This window comes from Triturus cristatus, chromosome 5_2 (genome assembly GCF_964204655.1).
Source record: "Triturus cristatus chromosome 5_2, aTriCri1.1, whole genome shotgun sequence".
NCBI classification, from domain to species: domain Eukaryota; kingdom Metazoa; phylum Chordata; class Amphibia; order Caudata; family Salamandridae; genus Triturus; species Triturus cristatus.
The window spans coordinates 442470031-442490199 of NC_140588.1; positions in this window are offsets into that span (position 1 = coordinate 442470031).

Below are 20169 nucleotides of genomic sequence, written 5' to 3' on the forward strand. Positions count from 1 at the left end.
CTTTATCAAGGTGAGAATTTCAGTGATAAGGTAACATACAAAACCACTGAATTTCACCAGTTATAGTTATCTCTGGCAACTATAACTCGCAACCGGCCATGCACACTATTCTTATCAATAATTTAATTGCCAATGTTGCAATGATATTATCAATGAAGTTACAGAAGATGTCATGAGTGATGTAATATGTGGGGTAATTAGTAGTGCATGGTGAGGGCGCAAGTTATAATTACCGTAGGGCACGAGTTATAGTTGCCAGAGTTAACTATAACTGGTGAAAATTCAGTGGCTTTGAATGTTTCAAACGTTATGCTGTCCCAAAAATCTCACCTATCTATAACATTACTTTAACTGTTGTTTTTTTCAGCAAATTTGTAGAGGTTTCTTTGAATGCAAAGTAATATTTTGTTACCATGTGTAATGCCCCCACAGCCTAAGGCCAGGCCCTGTGTCCAACCCCCGCAGGCAGACAAACCTATTCCTCCACAGCCACAGTCTCTGGCTGGTCATGGCGTGTGGTTGGCACAGGGCTTGCCACGCGACCAGGTCATGAACCAGCCCCCTGCAGGCCATCAACTAACACCCCCACTGGTGTACGGTTTTCAGCCAGGATGTGCGCAGCGGAGGGGTTGGCTGTAGTGGTACACACCATGCAATGTTTATTAATATTAACTACTTAAACATATTTGATAACGTCTTAATAAAATATATATCTGTGACTCTTTTTACATATTTTTCAGTGGCGGCTCCTCAAGAGAGTGCTGCGGGGTGGTAGGGTGGGCAGGGGAGGTGCAGGGTGGGGGGTAGTAAACTCAGGCATACGGCCGACTGGAGTTAAGTGATTAAATACATTTTAAAAAACAAATTACAGTGTGCGCCGTGCAACACAATTGGCATTTCAGCGCACGCACTGTAATTCGTTTTATTTACTTATTTATTCACTTAACTCCGGTCAGCCGTATGCCAGAGTTTACTACCCCCCACGCTGCCCCTCCTCCGCCCCGCAGCACTCCCTCAAGAAGCCTCCACTGATATTTTTGTATTATTATCATTATATTTGGAGGATGAAAACATGAAAATATATAGTGAGGCACATTAATACATAGGTCACACTTTTAGTGACATTTCAAAGACTGTCCTTTTCAGCCACTAGGTTGGATGCGACACTTCGTAAGTGCACAGTTACTGTGGAATCTACAGGCCGTAGCCTGAAGCCTCAAGGCATGTACTGTACCGACTCATTTCAGCCGTCTCCCTCCCTAAACGTTGTTCACTAGACAACTGCGCAGTTTGCGCATAGAGCCTGCTTGGACTGTATACACCATAATTTCGGTGAGTCTAGAGGTGCTCTGAAAACATATACTGGACAAAGGTTTTCCCTCTCACAGTTGCGTTTTACTAGTCATGGGATATATCTCCACATGGAAGGGATCTCACCATTGTGAGAGGAACGGCCAACAGGGAACCACAGCTGCCATGCTGCCCGAGAGCTGATGTCGCCAGTGATGCTGCACCCCGTGCCCGGAGGCGCGTTAAGGGCATCAGCAGACTCCTGCAGCGCGGAACGCTCGTAATCTTCGTTACAGCCATGAGGGGAACGGCCAACAGGGAACCACAGCTCCTAGCAGCCCGATAGTTGACACCACTAATTACGTTGCATCCCGCACCTGGAGGTGCGTTAAGGGCACCAGTGGGCTCCCACAGTGTGGGACGCCCGTAATCTTCATTACAGCCGTAATGGGAATGGCCAACAGGGAACCGCAGCTCCCAGCTGCCCGAGAGCTGACACTGCCAGTGATGTTGCATCCCACACCAAGAGGCGTGTTAAGGGCACCAGCAGGCTCCCACAGCTTGGGATGTGCGGGGGCATGCCTGGGCCATGCCCGGGCAAAGCTGGGCCAAGGGCAGGCCCGTCTGCGCCCGTCAGTGCCAGGAGGAGCCAGGCCAGGGCCACCCTCGCCCTCCCCAACCGCCTTAGCGGAGCCTTATCAATTCCAGACATGTTTAAAAGATCCTTATCATAAGGGCCCTCAGTATCACCACACCACGGCAGTTCAATTGTGGATCCTAAGCTGTCATGTCCTAATATAACTGATTATGTAATTGAATGTTCCAGTAGATTCGCCCTGTTAGCAGAATTGAATGAGGGTCCACGTGCCTCCAAGGATACTGAAGAATCAGGAGGCATTATCAAAAGGGCTAGTTCTACCTGCTGTGTAAGAGTTTGTGTACTGACCAGTCCGTTGGTGAGTTAGTGGGGTTAAAAGCACAAATTAGAACACTCTCAGATGAAGTGAGTAAGCTCAAGGGTATGATTGATGTACTCTCTACCTCTCTGAAGTTCTACACTTGTCACACACACACCCACTAATATACAGTCCACAGACTCTCCTCCCAATTCCAGCAATCAGACTGAGGTTGGTACAGGCTCAACAAGTAGTAGCAGTGACGCTACAGGGCAACATACTCATCGAGAGAGGAGAACACATTTTAGCCAGATATACTTAAGTCTTCCACTACTAACACTCCAGATGCACATAGAGGCTATTATTTGCAAACTATGGGACCTAGACAGGAAAATCACACCACTGCTCGACCTGGCCAATCACTTGGAACTTTTGTAACCAATAGATTTGCAAGCGTCGAGAGACCCCTGACTAGTTTAGCAAAACGGAAAATCTTTACGATCATCGTCCCCAAAATCACTTCCAATACAATCAGAGAAGATGACCAATCTCTAATTAACAAATGTACACAATGGCTAAGACACGTACAAAAGTGCAGATCTATAATTAGAGAAGATATATCTTCTGCAAGAAGGTTTACACCCCTGGGTCAAAACACTGACTACGTTTGACTTACACTCGTTTCCGTGGATATGACAGAGAATCTAGTGGCGTTTAACTTGGGAACATCACATATGATCTCAACAAACATTAGGATGAAACTCAATCCCCCTGTTAGTCATGTCACCCAAACAACTAGCAATCTAACCAAATCTTGTATTGAGGCCTCCACCTTACACATCATAGATTGATGCCAAAGGAATCGAGGACCTATATGAATCAGCATCTATTGGGGTGGTAGAAAGGAGCAACCTTACCTTGGCCGTTACTAGTAGTACCAGAGGCCCGACGTAGCTGATGCGCCTTTAGGGTCTAAATTGCTCTTACAGGCTGATCCTTCGTGCTCCCTAGAAAATCTCAAGCTGGTGCAGTCATCCCAGGATATGGGAAGTATCATTCAGACCGACTCGAGTTGCACTACTATTAAACAGGACTTCATTCACCTAGAATTAGCTTCTTGGAATATAGCGGGCTTGCCTTCTAAGATCTCATCACAGGATTGGATAGCCTTTATAGAGACCCAGTATATACTGGCCTTCCAGGAAACCTGGGCGCTCAACCCAGGTTACCACCACGGTTACCTTAACTTTTCAAAACCGGCATCTGGTGGGCACAAAGGCAGACCCTCAGGTGGGCTTACCATCTGGGTTAGACAAAGCACCTGTTTTAAAATTGAGAAGATTCTGATTGATCATCCGGATATTCTGGTGATCCTCCTAATCTCTAACTATCCCCCTCACCTAATGGTGATTAATGTGTACGCTAGAGGCAATGTGGGAGGTAGAATGTCTACGACAATTGATAGTTTCATAGAAAAAATCAGAGGTACAAATAACTTGGCCTTTTGAGGTCACTTCAATACCACGTTTGAGACCCGTGACTATGAGGATGGCAACCTCAGTACCGAAATGGATGAACAATAGGGTATTCCCCCACTGGAGTTGCCTCCGATTAGGAAATGGACAGAGGACGCTTTGCAGCTTAAAGAGCTGAGCTTGGAGAGGGGTGTTAGGTCTGTGAATGGGAGAACATCCTCAGATCCCCAGGGCTCAAATACCTACTGTAATGGACTGATAAGTAGTCGTATTGACTATATCCTCATAAATTCTGAGAATTGGTCCTCTCTAATTGATATGGAGGTACGCTCAAGAAATGAAAGTGACCACAACCCTCTCCTGCTAAAGATGACAGTTCTAGGTTACGTAACTGCACAACCCCAAAAACCTGAAACGATGATTGCTGACATTAGTATGTGCAATGATATGAGGAGGGTAAAATGAACAAGGGTTGTGGGTAACGAAAGTTCACTTTCCAATATAAAGGATGAAGTAGAGAGCACAATAGTCGCTCTCCAAAGGTTCTCTACGCAGGCTGAATTGAACGCTAGTATCACTCAAGTTCATGAGGACATGTTTGGTAGGATCAAGAGCTTTTTTATTAAACCTCATAAAACCCGTAATAGGCCCCCCCAAAGCACGACCAATGGTACAACAAGTCATGCAGAGATGTGTATAAGCAACTGACCCATACTATTAGATCTAAAGATGTGGGACACAATAAAATCAAACTGAAGCTGTATAAAAACACCCAAGCAGTAGCAAAAAGGTCCTGGGATGAGTCAAGATGGATAGAACTTCTGGAAGCCAGTATAGAAAAAACATGCAAAAATTCTGGCAGCTTGTCAAGTGGGGAAGTAGGGGATCGGGCCATGCTACCCAAAATCATGTTGCCCCAGATAAGTGGATCTCCTTTGAGGAGCAGTTCGCTGTTGGGGTTAATGACGTTGGTGATGACTTGTTCCAACTCCCAAAGCCTGATTCGGTATTCATTTCTACGAAGAGTGAGGTGGAAATTGCTGTGAATGCTGCACCAAAGGGTAGGGGCCCTGGCTTTGATGGTATTCCGGTGGACCTGTTCGTTCACGACAAAGATAACTAGTTACAGTATATCCAGTTGTTCATGAATGCGATTGCTAGTGGAGCAAATATACCCGACTCCTGGTGAGGAGCTGAAATTTTACTAAAAAATAAAGGGGGATCGCTCCAGCCCTAGTAATTATAGGCCCATTAGCCTAATTGATTCTACACAAAAAATCATGGCCAGGCTATTGTTAAATAGAATTCAGTTATGGATAGATGAAAACAACATATTGTCACCCTTACAGGCAGGATTTAGGGCACACGTAAGCTCCATTGACCAGGTCTTTCGTTTTGTTTTAATTTACTGGCGTGTTGTAATCTTAGCTGGTGGTACTATTTATGCCGCCTTTGTTGATTTAAAATCAGCATTCGACGCGGTACCACGTAATAAGCTCTGGACAGTTCTGAAAGACTTAGGCCTGCCCTTGGAACTTTTATCACTTACTACCACATTGCACAAAGCTAATTTTGCACAGGTACAATGGGGTGCCCAAAGTAATACCACTCCCGGGTTTCTGATCCTAAAAGGGGTACGTCAATGGTGTGTCCTGGCCCCCACTTTATTTTCTCTGTTCATAAATGGGGTTGTTAATTATTTTTTAGTACACCCCACTGATGCTCCTTCATTAGCTGGCTCAAAGGTCCCAATACTTATGTTTGCCAATGATACCCTAATAATATAAAAAACACAAAAGGGGTTGCAGCAAGCACCATGTCGCTTTGAGGACTTCTGCCGAGATCATGAGCTGAAGGTGAACATGGATAAAACCAAGTTCATGGTTCTGCACAAGCATAAAGCGGCTAGGGGCAGGGTTTCTATGAATGAGGTCCCATTGGAACAAACAGATGTATTCACTCACTTGGGGATCACATTGGGCAGAAAGCTAGATCGGAAGCCCCAGATAGACTTATTGGTACTTAAGCATTCACAACTGGCAGGAGCATTACTCAGTGAGCATAGGCATTCCCACACTAAGCTGATAGGCCCTGTTCTAAAGATTTATAAAACAAAGGTCTTGGCTTCCATCCTTTATGGAACAGAACTGTGGGGCTTCGAGAATGCCTTATCGCACACCTTAGCCCAGAATACATTTGTGAGGAGTCTAACCGGTCTTTCCCAGAACACACTTCTTAAACCCCTGTGTTATGATTTGGGATGTCATATGCTGGCAGAGATGGCAAGATTTAGACCTCTTGCTTTCTGGCGAAGATTATGGACAACCCCAGAGCTGATACACTATGCAAGTGTGCTTAAAGACGTCAGAGATGCAGACACATCACATAAGATCATTTGGCTGCAAAAGATAAAATGTTCCCTTGTACACATGGGCATGTCCCATTTATGGGAAGATCCGGGTGGTCTCTTGTTTCCCTCCAAACAAGTTTTTAAAGAGATCTATTGGACCATGGTTAAAGATAACAACATGCGATCCATTAGCAACCAAGCACTGACCAGCACTTTCTTCGAACACAGGCCTGAGCCCATGTTTGAACATTTTGGGGATTATATTACCAGGCCTGGCGATAGGAAACTTTTTTATCACTTTAGAGTAGGCATTTTTCCAATCAGATCATTTACTGATAAATGGAAAAATACCCCAGATAGTAAATGCCAGGACCAGGATGAAACGGTACCTCACATATTATTTGTATGCTCTGTCTATAATGCGCCATGAAGTAAGTGGCTAAAACCAGTTTGTCTTAATATGGGCAGTAGGTCTTGTGCAACTGCTCTTAGACTATTGAAGACCAGCGCCCAAGAGCCTATTGTGATAGCTTTAGCAAAATTTTTGAGCTGGATGGAGAATACGGTCCAATTTCTTAAAAAGATCAACAGCTGCTATACACCAGTTTTAAGTTAATGTTGCTGATATTGCTGTTGGGTTATTTTTTAATATTATGCACAAATGATATGAACAAAGCGAAACTATTTCTGGTGCTAGCGCAATATAACACGAACAACTGACCTCCCTAAAAAATTAAATATGTATTTTTAATGATTGTTTTTATCATGTTATTACACTCATGTGCTGCTATCTTCTCTGATGTATTATTATGTTTTATTATGTTTTATTATCTTAGTGATTATGTTCTTACTCAAGATTTTCTTTTGTTGTGTTATTGTAATTTTTTATGTGTCTTTTATGATCAGAACGGACAAAATAAAGACTAAATTGAAATAGTGAGAGACATATTACTTAAAAAAAAATGTATATATAAATACATATGTCTCTGAGACTCTGCTTTTATCATTTATTTCAGTCCTAAACTGCAGTAAAAAAAAATATAAAGACTTGTATTTTCTTGTACATCTTCAAGCCACATGTAACAGCAGCCAAACTATCAGTCCCTAGAAGGTGCATCACTCCAAGCTGTAGGGCAAAAGCATCAGCATGAGAAATGCTTAAAGAAATTAGGGGAAGTTTTCCTGGTGTCATGGTTTCAATGACCCAGGAGAATTAGTGTGTTTTTTTCTAATGTTTCTTGGGGGTCCAGAATTCCCTCCAGCCCCCCTTAACACACAAAAAAATGTTGGCAGTGCCCCTGCCTTTTCTAGGGACATCACCAAAAGCATCAAATATGTAAATAGCCCTTGCAACGTTCTAGAGGGCTCTCTTTGAGGGTGAAGTGAATAGTTAATGAGCGATCATTGCCACTCAATTATTATTCCTTATTTTTTTTATTTCAATTTTTAATGGGTATCCCAGTCCCACCTAGGACACCCAGTTCTTTTTTTCCTCTTTTAGGGCTGCAGCAGGAGCCCTAAGACCCCCACAGCCCCACCGGCTGCCTGCAAGCAGACACACTTCATGGAACCGCACAGGAGTGGTCAATTTTGTATTATGTGCCCACCTGAGGCACCCCACACATTTCTTTTTTTGGGAGACCACAGTGGGATCCCAGGGACCCCGCAGATCCACTAGCTCCCTGCAGGAGCCAGTACTTATTTTCTCTTGTGGATCCCACAGGGGGTCCACCATTGGGGGTTGTGGAGGGAGGCCCAGGGCCGCAGCCTCATTGGGTCCCCTGCTTGCACCCATCAGAAGCCAGCATTGCTCCCAGTGCAATGAAGCAGATTTTACTTTGCTGGGAGCTGAGAGCAATTCAATGTATTTTCCCTGCCTGAGAGCACTGTCAGAGAAAAGTGTTGTTCTCCCACTGAGCTAGAGAAGATTTATGCCCCTGCCCTATGGGACACCTGGCAACCCACCGCAATACAAAAGATGGACAGTGCGACCGCCTTGGAGGCGGTCACATTGTAATTTGGTTGATGGGACTGCCAACAGCATGTTGGCCGTTCCCGTTGTCCGATAGTGTGGCGGGCAGACTTGAGTCTGCCCGCCATCCTAAACAGGCCCTAAGTCTCAAGTCCTAAGATGGCTGCTACCATATAATTGTTGATGTGGTGGTGGTTTATCTCTCCATGAGATATGTGGGCCTGTCTGTCCTCCGTTACCATATAATGTTTTCAAACCTCAATTTCTCAAAAACTACTCAACAGATTTACACTAAATCACAAAAAGACCCCTCTCTGGGCGAAGATCTAACTTTCTGCCGAATTTGGTGTAAATCTTTTCAGCAGTTTGGGCTGTAGCTGTGCCTAAAATTCCTTTCGAAAAATGAATGGGGAAAAAATGTTTTGACACCACTCTTTTTCTAGCCCCCTGCTTCACGGAACACCTCACATTTTTTCATTTAAGAGCTAATGTGAAATTCTTTTGAGGGGAAAATGTTGCGAAGAATCGTGATGAAAGGTAATTTATTATTTGGTGCAGGTAGTTATCTAGAATATGTGTTAACACCACATTCAGAAGTAAAGTCCAGTCTAGTCTCAATAAATTAATCCTTGCTCAACCCTTGGTAGTTTGGCTTACAAGCAGTCAACCTTCACTTAGGAGACAGGTGTTTAAAGCATTTAATATCACCAAAACAAAGAAATAAGTAAAACACAAAACCAAAGCACGTGAAAAGCAGCAACCATGGCTACCTTGAGGCACTGGAATAGGACAAAGTCAAAGTTATATAGTGTGGGTCGGATACGATGAGAGGTACGGCCCGATCAAGTTTTTACCTTCTGACTTAGTCACGTTTTTTGGAGCTTTTTCTCTTGATTTCGAGCAATCGGGTCCTCAGATCCAGATTTCAGTATGACAACGCCAGCCTGCTGAAACGCAATGACTCAGTGAGTCGTGGATGTCTTTGTCTTTGTTGTCAACAGTGAGGAGCTCTGGAGATTTCAGTTGAGGAATCAGTCCTGTCAGGCCGAGTCGCAGTTCGACGTCGCCAGCTTGACCCTCATCACCAATGTCGGTCTTCTTATGGAACTTTTTCACAAAAGTTGACAAAAAGTTCCCAAACTTTCAGATTTTCTTCTGAAAAGTTCCTTGAGGTGTCAGAAAGGGTCTACAGCACCAGCCAAGGGTTCAGAAACTCTGGTTTGCCTCTTGGGGGTCTAGGAAAAATCCAGGCGAAGCTGGTCAGCTGGAGTTGCCCTCTTACTGCTATTTGCAGGTAGATTCTTCCAGCACGTTTCTACCTGTTGCTGCTCACAGAATCCACTCCTTATCCTTCAAGACAGGCAATGTCCTTTTGTTGTGGAGCCTTTAGAGTGCAGCAGTACAGTCCTTCTTAGTGCATTCCTGTCTTGTGTAGTTCAAGGGCCCAGCAGTGCAGCCTGTTTTTCTACAGATATTTTCAGGCTGGGATCTGAGGTGCACTGCTGCTCTCCTTTATTTATTCCATATTCTGGGCTGGCAAGAGGGGGCACCTCAACCACTGGGGTTCAAGTTTCCACCCTCTGTTATGACCACTTCCTGGGAATTGTGGCTTATTTGTGTTCCAGAATGCACATCTGAACACAAATATAAAAAGAGTAAATCTCTCCTTGGTGTACCCCACCCACATGTATGGCTAACTTTTTCCTACACTTCTCTCGTCCAGACCCTCTCCGATTCTAATTAGAGGGGCTCCCATCTGGCTGGGGATCAAGGAATTGGGATGGGCCCGGTTCCTTCTGGGCTTCTCCCTTCGAAGACCAGTTTATCTCCCCAAAACCCTTCCTGTTCCTGGCTTCTCCAGGAAGCAGATGAAAAAATGAAAGTGTACTTCCACGGCTGAAAAAGCTAGGAAGTCTCTCATACTTACCGGGGCTGTAGGGAAAGGCTGTTCTTCAGAGCTAACAGTGTCCTTGCCGAAAAAGAATAACAAAATCTTAGATGTTCAAATATTCAATTTCAACAACTTTACATATACAGACATTTCCCTTACAGTCAATACTTCATCTCTGCACATTTCATGATTACATCTTAGCACATTTTTTTAGCTTTTAATATTCTTTAGAGCGACCATAAACATAAAGTTTTTGTTGCAAACATAACCATAGTGAACCAAATGTGTGGCCTTCTGAGTGAAGGTTAATCAGGCCCTCTGAGAGTAGCTGCAATGTTCAAGTGCTTCTGAATATGTGCAGGCTTAAATATGGCTCACGTTTTATGGTACCTGAGATGACCTCCACGTTTTTGACTACTTGTGAGTCATAAATCAAAGTGGATGGATTAATTTGACTAATATTGGGTGTGTACTGTATAAGTTTAATGTGATTAGCCCTGACTTACTTACATGTGAACAAAAAACTAAGGTAGTGATAAGCTTATTGTTTGTCATGTTTGGCAGTAGCAACAACTAAATGTATGCAAATCAAAGGTAGATCAGTCTAAAGAGAAAACTTTCTCAGATTTACAGAAGTTTGAAAGTTCCTGTAAAACCGACTTGCTATATTTATTTCTATTATCAGTTGACTATGTACATTAATATTTATTCTGACATTACTTTCTAGAGTCCCGCTTAAGCACAGTAGATACCATACATATGCACAAGTGTTGTGTAAACTAACCAGTGAGAGCAGAAAAGAAGTCCACATAAACTGATTAGTACTTAATTGATGATCTTATGTAAACATATTTTGGTGCAAATATTGTTTGTGCACAAAGGATTTTGTGCTGCAATCAGAGCAAAATATCTTGTCAGTGGAACAAGTTTATGTAAATTCGCCAGGGGGGTAGGTCACATTCTTGATTACAAGAGTGGAAAGTAGAAGTCAGCACCATGAAAAATGAGCTACGTTATTTAGAATGATGAAATTGAATAGAGGGTACTAGTAAAATTGATTTTAAATGGCTACTAAATTAGTGAGAGTTTTAGATAGAAATAGGTAAACCAATTCAACAATTAGGGACTGGGAAACGGCAGGAAAAGGAAGGCAAGAAGATCATCAGACGAAGAGATGAAAACCAAGATTTTTATTTTTATTTTTAGCACTAACGTTTATTTAATAAATTTGTGGGAAATTCATGTTGCTGCTGGTCTGTTCAGATTCCTTATTTTCTGGGACTGTTATGTATTTGCTTATTTTGGGGCTTTTAAACACCTGCCAGTGCTCCCGCTTTGTCACATACACATGGTAATAATTGGCTACATTTAACTGGTCCATTCAACTACAATGAGATAGATAAAAGCTCAACTTTCGACAGAGCAAGAGAAAATAAAGGAAAAGAATAAGAAAATTGGAAATGCAGGTTTTATAGAAAGGTAACAAGAACAATCAATCAGTAAATAACTAGAACAGAAGAGAGGGAAAGAAAGACAGCGAAAAGTTAAATAATTTAGGTTTCCAATATTTTTATGCTTACATTCTAAGAAATAAAGCAAATATAGTTACTTAGCGGCAGATTTATGTGTCCTGGCGCATCCCTGCAAATCAGCAGGGATGCGGCGTCATGCAAGTTTACCCTTGCGCCACCACAGATGCGCCACATTTACAATGCAACACATCGTGGCGCAAGGCTAAACAGATGCGTGACGCATCTGATGGCATAAGGGCGGCGCATTGCTGGAGTTGTGTCGCAAGCACGACGCAACTCCAGTAGTGCTCAGGGGCTGCCCATACCTAATATGCTGCGTCATGCCTTACGCCTGCTTCACGCAGGCGCAGGGTTTTGACGCAGCAGCGTCAGGCAAGTGACTCCGTGAAATCTTGTAGATTTCACTGCGTCACTTTTCCGAGGCTTTTTCCGACGGAACGCCCACCCCGCATACATTAAACCTGATGCAGGGTTAATGTAGCGCAGGGCTTTACAACGTGACGCATCTCCCTAGATGCGTCACGTTGCAAATAAGGCGCAACATGGCGCATGGTTTACGCCGCCGCTGTGTCACAGAAGTGACGCAACGGCTGCATAAATGTTTCGCAAGGGGTTTGTAAATCTGCCCCTAGATTTCTAAAGTTTGTTACATATTTTATAGTAAACACAGAAAAATCATGTACAATCAAGTTGCTTCAATATTTTAGCCCCTGCAATGCATGGACGAAGATTTCAATGAATAGAATGATTATAAACCAAGATTTCTTTGATGGATGATTAATAAGCAACAAATGCACAATAATGTGCTAAGACTTTTCTCAGATGCAAATATCTCTTTGTGATAAGGATGGGGGAGAAATCTGTTTGCTCCACTTCTCATTGAGTTGAAAGGAAATTTAGTGGAAAATTGATTTGCTCTGATATGCAATTCTTAACTCAGTGACAACTTAGGTCTTGATCGGGATGGGAGAGAGTCAATCAAAATGCTAGTAACAGGGGACAGATGTAGAACCTTAAATGGGCTAAAAGAGAAGACCACAGTGAGAAAAAGAAGACTGAATACAAGTTTCATAATCTCAAAATAGTCTAAAGTGCATCCAATTATCCTAAAACCATAACAAGTTCAACATGATGTGATGTTTGTGCACTTTTCCTAGAAATTATAAATCAGTAAGTGACATTAGCATGCATGTTCAGCAAGTTGGTTACACATGTTTTAAATGCCATATCTGGTTTTGATTTAAAATGTCTGTAACTACCACAATTACAAAATGAATATAATTTATAAAAATTACAACGTTTTAAATAATTACAATCTGTCTTAGTATGAGAGCGAGAAGGAGTGTGAGTGAGTTATTTTGTGCTTGAGTAGATGAATGAATAAGTGTAAAGATATAAACTTCCTAGTTAATCGGAGAGAAGGGTTAATGGAAGCTTCAGAAGTGAATGCTATTTATACCAATACTGAATACATAAAGAATGTAAGCTTTTTGTTGAGAGTGAAGGCACGTAAATTCGGAACTCCTGCTTCTTTTCTGTTCTTGTTGCTCAGATGATTCCATTTGCCATGTGCATGAGGAGTGATGCAAGCAGCTGAGATTTTAGAATCTTAACAGAGGCATCTCTGAGAAGGAGAAAACTGAGGCTAGTGTCCAGCGTCACTCCTCCTGGTGCGCCTTGTACGCCTGGACCATTGCAGTTCCGAAATTAATCATAATTGCTCCTGACCAGCAAAGAAAATGTTGCAATAAAAGAGAACTCCAGATGTTCATTTGAGCCTGCAGACTATAACAAGGGTGGTTGAGAAGTTGAGAGCAGAGGCCCTATTCTGTGCTTGCAACCTCAATATCATCATGCACGACAGATTATGAACCTCGATAATGTCAGAGAGGAGTCCAGTGTCAGATCTACAAAGGAGGTGCATTTCCAAGTTGTACCCAGTGGAGATAGTTTCACTTTCTCTGCTTTTATCATTTGCACACTCCCTTTCAGGAACTCGGGACTGAAGGCAGAAGAGAAGTCCAGAGAGTGTATGGAGCTTTGGGTGATTGTAGTGGGTCTCTGACATTGATATTTGGGACTCTCTATTGTGCAGTGTGAATACATAGTACGTGGATTCCTTCTTCCTGGCCACCTGGAATGACATTTTCTAGGTGCCAGAGAAATAAAAGGAGGTGTGATTAACTACAATTTACCAATTACAGGGCAACCCATTTGGTCACACAGTAAAGCTCAGAGTCGTTTGATGGGATTAAGTATGGATTTGCAATAAATTCAAAGCAAAGCTGATATACATCATATATCACATAGTATAGAAATACAGAATCACTTAATAATTTCCGAAGCGACATATAAAATTGATCCTCAATAACAGGAAACAAATGAGAAAATTGGTAGCTGTTATACAAAGAATGGGAAATAAAGTCTGATGCTTAGATTGAAAGATTCGATCCTCTTGTCTATACATGAGGTTATCTAAAAGACCTACTAAACCCTTTTCTAACAGGGAATCGAGGAAACCCTATTAATCTGGGAAGCAGAGAAATGTGTCAGCATAGAAGAATTTCTGTAGATTTTCTCAGAATTAAAGTATATTGTATAGCATAAAGCCACACAACAGAGATGTCACAAAGAGGTCTGTACCGCTTAAAGTCTAAAAGGAATCTAAACAAAGCTAAAGTGCAATGCCCAATTATACCCAACAAAATAACCTTCGAGAATTACTGGCTACTTGTCCAATTATTTCTCATCTTCAAACAACAAGCTTGGCAACTACACACAAGACTTCGTTCCTTTGGACTACACATTAACCCCTTCGCCGCGGCAGGAATTCCGCCGCGGCGCTGGGGGGGTTTGGGGGCAGTTGTGGGTCCGCTGTGCTCATGACGGAACCACTCCGTCATGAGTCACGGTTGAGCTGTGCTCATGACAGAGTGGTTCGATCACGTCTCCGCCCACTGCGCTAATCGCCCGCACAGGCGGGGAATTAGCGCCGCGTGGGTGGAGCGGCTGCCAACGGCCGCAGCATGACGGAACCACTCCGTCATGAGCACAGGGCAACCGTGGCTCATGACGGAGTGGTTCCGTCATGAGCGGGGAAGGGGTTAAAACATCCTTGAATTCTTCCCATCTCCATATTCTGCCCGGACAGTATTCCTCCCTTCCTTCATTAAATCTTCTGATCTTTGGCAAAAGATACTCCTTTTGAGCCTCACTATCTATTTCACATAATGTGCCTTTCTTTATTCATGAACTAAATCAATTGCACCTGCAGAGGAAAGAAAACAATTCATATTAAAATTAAACTTTGCAAAATCCAAAAGCGTAAATCCTGTGGTCAACTATAGTATGACAAGCATTTCAGTACATGTTGCATGATTACAGATACATATATAGTTACTATATAGGTGTAGAGCACTGTTCGAATTACTAAATTTTCAATTATAAAATAAATCGAGGGTGTTATAAAGAACATATGCGAATAATTAAGAAATACAAGGTTGTACAAACCACACAAATGCAGATACAAATGAGAACTGCAACTCGTCACTGTAAAGAAAATGTTAATATACACACTCATATAAATGTTGAGATTACACCGTAGATGCACTTTCTGTTCAGACGCTCTACAATTATATTACTAAAGTTACATCACACAAGTACTTAAGGACATATGTACACACACGTATATATGGCCTAATTAAACATGAAAGTTTGGAGCCAAAATTAGGCTGCTCCAATCTCCTCTCTGATTTTGAAATCAAGCCATCAAAGATTGCAATCTGATGATATTGGATGGACCATCTAAAAGCTTATAGTCTTTGGCATCTTTTGCCTAGAATCCTCTAGACATTTTTGTCATCATAGTATTTACACTGACTCTTCCTTTCCACTACTCTTCTAACCTGTGCATACTGGTATTCCTTAAATATCATGAATAGGGATATTACACAAAGATCAATTATATAAAGGGCTTCAAGATGGGACCCAATATCCCACTTCCCAGGTTTCTAAACCATTTACCTGCAACAGATAATCCATTCCCAATGGCTTCCCAAGTTTCTGTCACTTCTAACTCTTTCAAATCTTTTGTGAAACAAAATATATTCCGAACATTCTTCTCATGATCCTGACTTTCGTCTGGGATATAAGTACATCATTGCTGAACTTCCTGCAGACTCCACCATCCTTTGTGAGTAAAAGTTTTAATGCTAGTCGGTTCGGAAAAACCATAGACCTTAGCACAACCATTTCAGTTTTTATAAGCAATGAAGAATTTACAGCATTAGTAGCCAGTTTTTTCACTATTTCAGACAGCTTTCTAATTCTCATATCATTCAGAATCACTCCTGCAGGCAGGTTTATAGAGCCAAAAATATCCACTATCACTTCTGCTGTTCTAGCCCCTCATCTAGTTATAGATTTTCTTCCCATGCAGGATTATTGATATGTCCAACATGGTAAATTTTCAGGAAAACGAGTCCAGGATAATATGTACCATGTCATCTATGGGGCAATTGAGAAAATATGCATTCTATCTACAAACAAAAATACACACCAGGAATCACAGGATTCTCTCCCTCCAAGAAAATGTCATTCTTCCCTTTCACCTCAAAACCATGTTCACAGTCACTATGTCCTAAAAAGAATAGGTCTGTAGAACTTTGATCAACATGTACACATAGCTTACCCTTTTGTTGCCAATCTAAGGTCAAGGCAAGTACATTTCCATTTACCTGATGTTCAATTTCCTTATAATTTCACCTATGGTGTTTTTTAAGATCTTTATCAGTTTCAGATTTGGACTCTAAATTTCTTATTCTGTCCTCCACCAAATTCAAGATTGTCTTCTCCACCACTGACATGGAACAGGTCAAATTATGTCTATGCACGTGTGCAGTATCCAGTGACTTAAGAGATGCAAAATACTTACCTGCAATCTCAGCACCTTTGAAAGAAGGATTCATATTCAAATGATTGAACTTATCCATATCCCATGCCACAATGGGTATAGTGGCCTGGAACAGGTTGATTGACTGAACGTAACCAGGCTGGATTCTCTAGGTAAAACCTCAAGTCGGGATGATAATACTGAGACTACTAAGGTTCCAATGGGCAGCCCCTCAGTGACAGTATTACAAAGAGCCCATCATCCCCCACAAAGGAGCAGTATGAGTAGTGGTATGCTTGATATAGGGAGGACACCGCAGGATCTGAAACCATCACTACCATTAGAAATCACCGGTGCCGATATCCCTATGGGGAGTGACAACACTCATGTAGTTATAGCACGTCAAAATATTTCTAATACGAAGCATATGCTTATTTTGTCATGGAATGTGGCGGGTCTCTCAAATAAACTAGCTGGGGCTCTTTTGTGGATAGTAATGATATATGCTTATTCCAGGAGACTTGGGCTAGGGAGTACCAATGCAGAGTGGGCTTTGCGGCCTTTAACATTGCTGCCCGCTGGGGAGGTAAGGGGCGACCATCTGGGGGCCTTACAACCTGGGTTGGGTTACATCTAGGCTGCAAGGGTGAGTCTATCCCGACCAACTCTGATGACATCCTGTGTTTCCTCCTGACATGGCCAACCTCTTATAAATTCGCAATCGTGAACGTTTACTCCCGCCCGATAAGTATGGCCAAAGAGTCTAGTACCATTGGGGAGCTGTCAATTTTTCTTGACTCCCTCAGTAATGATATACACTATATGGTGGCTGGTGACTTAAACTGTCACTTTGAGACGCTCGGAGGGCTGAATGAGGGTGCGTTGACGGGGGAGGACGAATATTTGGGAATCCCGCCATGCCAGTCTCCCTATGTAAAGTCTTGGTCCCCACTGGCCATGCAGATTATGACCCTAACACTAAGCAACTCAATCAGGGCATGCAATGGTCGGATGCCCTCTGATATCCCCTCAAAGTGCACCTTTAACAAGAGAGATCAAGAATCACGATTGGATTACATTATGGTGGAGACACGCCTATGGTCGAAGGTTGTTGACTTTGAGGTGATATCAAGGCCAGACAGCGACCATAATGCATTGAGTCTGAGGATGGACTTCCCACGCCCAAGGGCGAATGAGAATGAAGTTGCCCCAGATATGGTAGATGGGTTGATAACCACCAATAATAGACGTAGGGTCAAGTGGGGGAAATTGGTGGCTTCCCAAGATGCACTACCTAAATTATGTAGGGCAATTTTACCATTCCTCACGAAGGCCAGTGATATAGTGGCTCAGCACTTGGCACTAGATTCCCTTGGAAACATGTTGACCGCGCATCAGGATTTGGTGGACTGTCTTTTCGAATTCTTTAACCCGCTTAGCCCTAGCAGGAGGAGTAGGGTGCCTGTATCTTCCTGGTATAATGTTTCTTGCAGGAAGGTAAAAACGAAGCTCATGGAGGCTGTAAAAGATGGGAGAGACAAACCAAAAACCCGCTCTTTAAGGTTATTATATAAAGAAACAATGAATCATGCGAAGAAAGAGTGGGACATGGAAAGATGGTTAAATCTCTCCTCCTCCCTAGACATGAAAGATGCGCGCAGATTCTGGGCAATAGTCAGTACGGGGTCAGGTGAGCCCAGATCTGCGATTGAACCCAATATTGAGGCAGGGGTTTGGGAACTTCAGTTTAAGACCTTATATGCACTAGCTACTGGCCTAGACAGCATTCAGTTATACACACTGCCAGTTGCTGAGTTTGATGAACTGGAATTTACACCAGAGGAGGTCTATATTGCCATAGGGGAATTGGCTATGGGAAAAGCTCCCGGTTTAGATAAACTCCCTGGCGACCTTTTTAGGGATCAGCCAGGGATTTGGGCTCCTTACCTCTGTACCCTATTTAATGCAATCCTGGGAGGCATGGAGGTGCCAGGTACTTGGCTGGGAGCAGAGATCATCCCGATTTTCAAGAAGGGCTCTCCTCTGCTCCCAGCTAACTACAGGCCCATCAGCCTATCGACGTCCCCCAAAAAATCTTCTCTCGACTAATCGTAGATCGTTTACAGGAGTGGATGGACGAGCACGATATTCTTAGCCCATTTCAGGCCGGATTTAGGAGGAACACATCCACCATGGACCAGATCTTCCGTTTAATTCTGTTATACTGGAGGACGGTCACAGTAGAGGGTGGCAGACTCTACATGGTGCTTGTGGACCTCCGGTCCGCGTTTGATATGGTTCCTAGGGGGAAATTGTGGGCGGTGCTTTTGGACATGGGAGTCCCACATGAAATATTGGGGATAATGATGAGTTTGCATGTACAGAACTTTGCACAGGTCAGATGTGGGAGAAATGGGGTACAGTCTTCCAGGTTTCCAGTTTGCAGGGGGGTTAGGCAGGGGTGTGTTTTGGCACCAACCCTGTTCTGCCTCTATGTGAACGGTGTAATATCTCACCTGGACGCAGTCCCCAATAATGACGCACCCAGATTGGCAGGCAGAAGGGTGCTAGCGATAATGTTTGCCGATGACACCCTCCTGCTTTCCAAGTCCCCTATGGGGATACAACGCGTACTGAATGGGTTTATAGATTTTTGCCGATGCCTTGGCTTAGAAATAAATGCAGAAAAAACTAAATTTATGATTTTTAATCCCCCGGCATCCATCCGCCCAACACCTGTCCTGGGCTCGGTTAGACTGGAGAGGGTACAGACCTTTCAATACTTAGGGGTCACGATAAATGAAATCTTTCGTGGGGCCCCCAACAGGTTAAGACCCAACTCAAACTGTCTCAACTAACGGGGGCATCCTTAAGATGTCAAAAGCATCAACATTCAAGCCAGTGAGTCCCGTGTTTGAGATTTATAAAGTCAAGGCAAGGGCAGTGGCCCTCTATGGGGGAGAACTCTGGGGGCACTCCTGCAGGCTCGAAATCCTAAACATGGAGAATAAATTTATGAGACAGCTATTGGCCCTCCCCCAAAGTACACCCCTCCTACCATTAAAACCTCTCAGGTTCTGGCGGAGGCTCTGGATAACGCCAGAACTTTTAAATTACAGGCTTGCATTGAAGGACGTACTGAGCCATAGTAAAGCAGCAAAAATTCCCTGGCTTGTATTTGTGAAACAGGAACTGGAGAATATGGGACTACCTGCCCTTTGGTAGGAACCAGAACAGGCGTGCAGGGAGGTTTCAGGTAAATCCCTTACGAAGTCCTTCAGGGTTTATAAACGCAACATATGGCTGCATGATTCTCGAGTCAGCACCATGACAAAACCATTTTTAAATAACAAGACTGCCTATATGTTCGAGGACTTGAATGTTATCTATCCAGTAGCAGCAAGGAAGCTCTATATTCAATGGAGGTATGGTACACTACCATTACAAGCAAATGGCCCTCCTCTTTGAATGAATCTTGCCCAGGATGCGGTTCCGATCAAGAGGATGAACTCCACATACTCTTTTTTTGTCCTGCTTATAGTAAAGCCAGGAAGTATTGGCTAGTACCTTTATGTAAGAACTTGGGCATTGACAAATGCTTGGTTGCTATGAGAATTTTTAAGACCGACACCTCAGGGCATATCGTCTTTGCACTATCGAAGTTTCTGATAGCTATGTGGTCCAAGGGATGGTTTATAATTGCGAATAGTAGCCAGGGGTGACTGTACATTTTTGTTTTTATGGAATTTTATTCTATATTATGAATTGACAATTTTATATTATGTGTTGCAATGTCTGTTTCAACTTGTAAATCTTTTATGGCTGAAATAACGTTGAAATAAAGATCAAATGAATGAATGAATGATTGAACT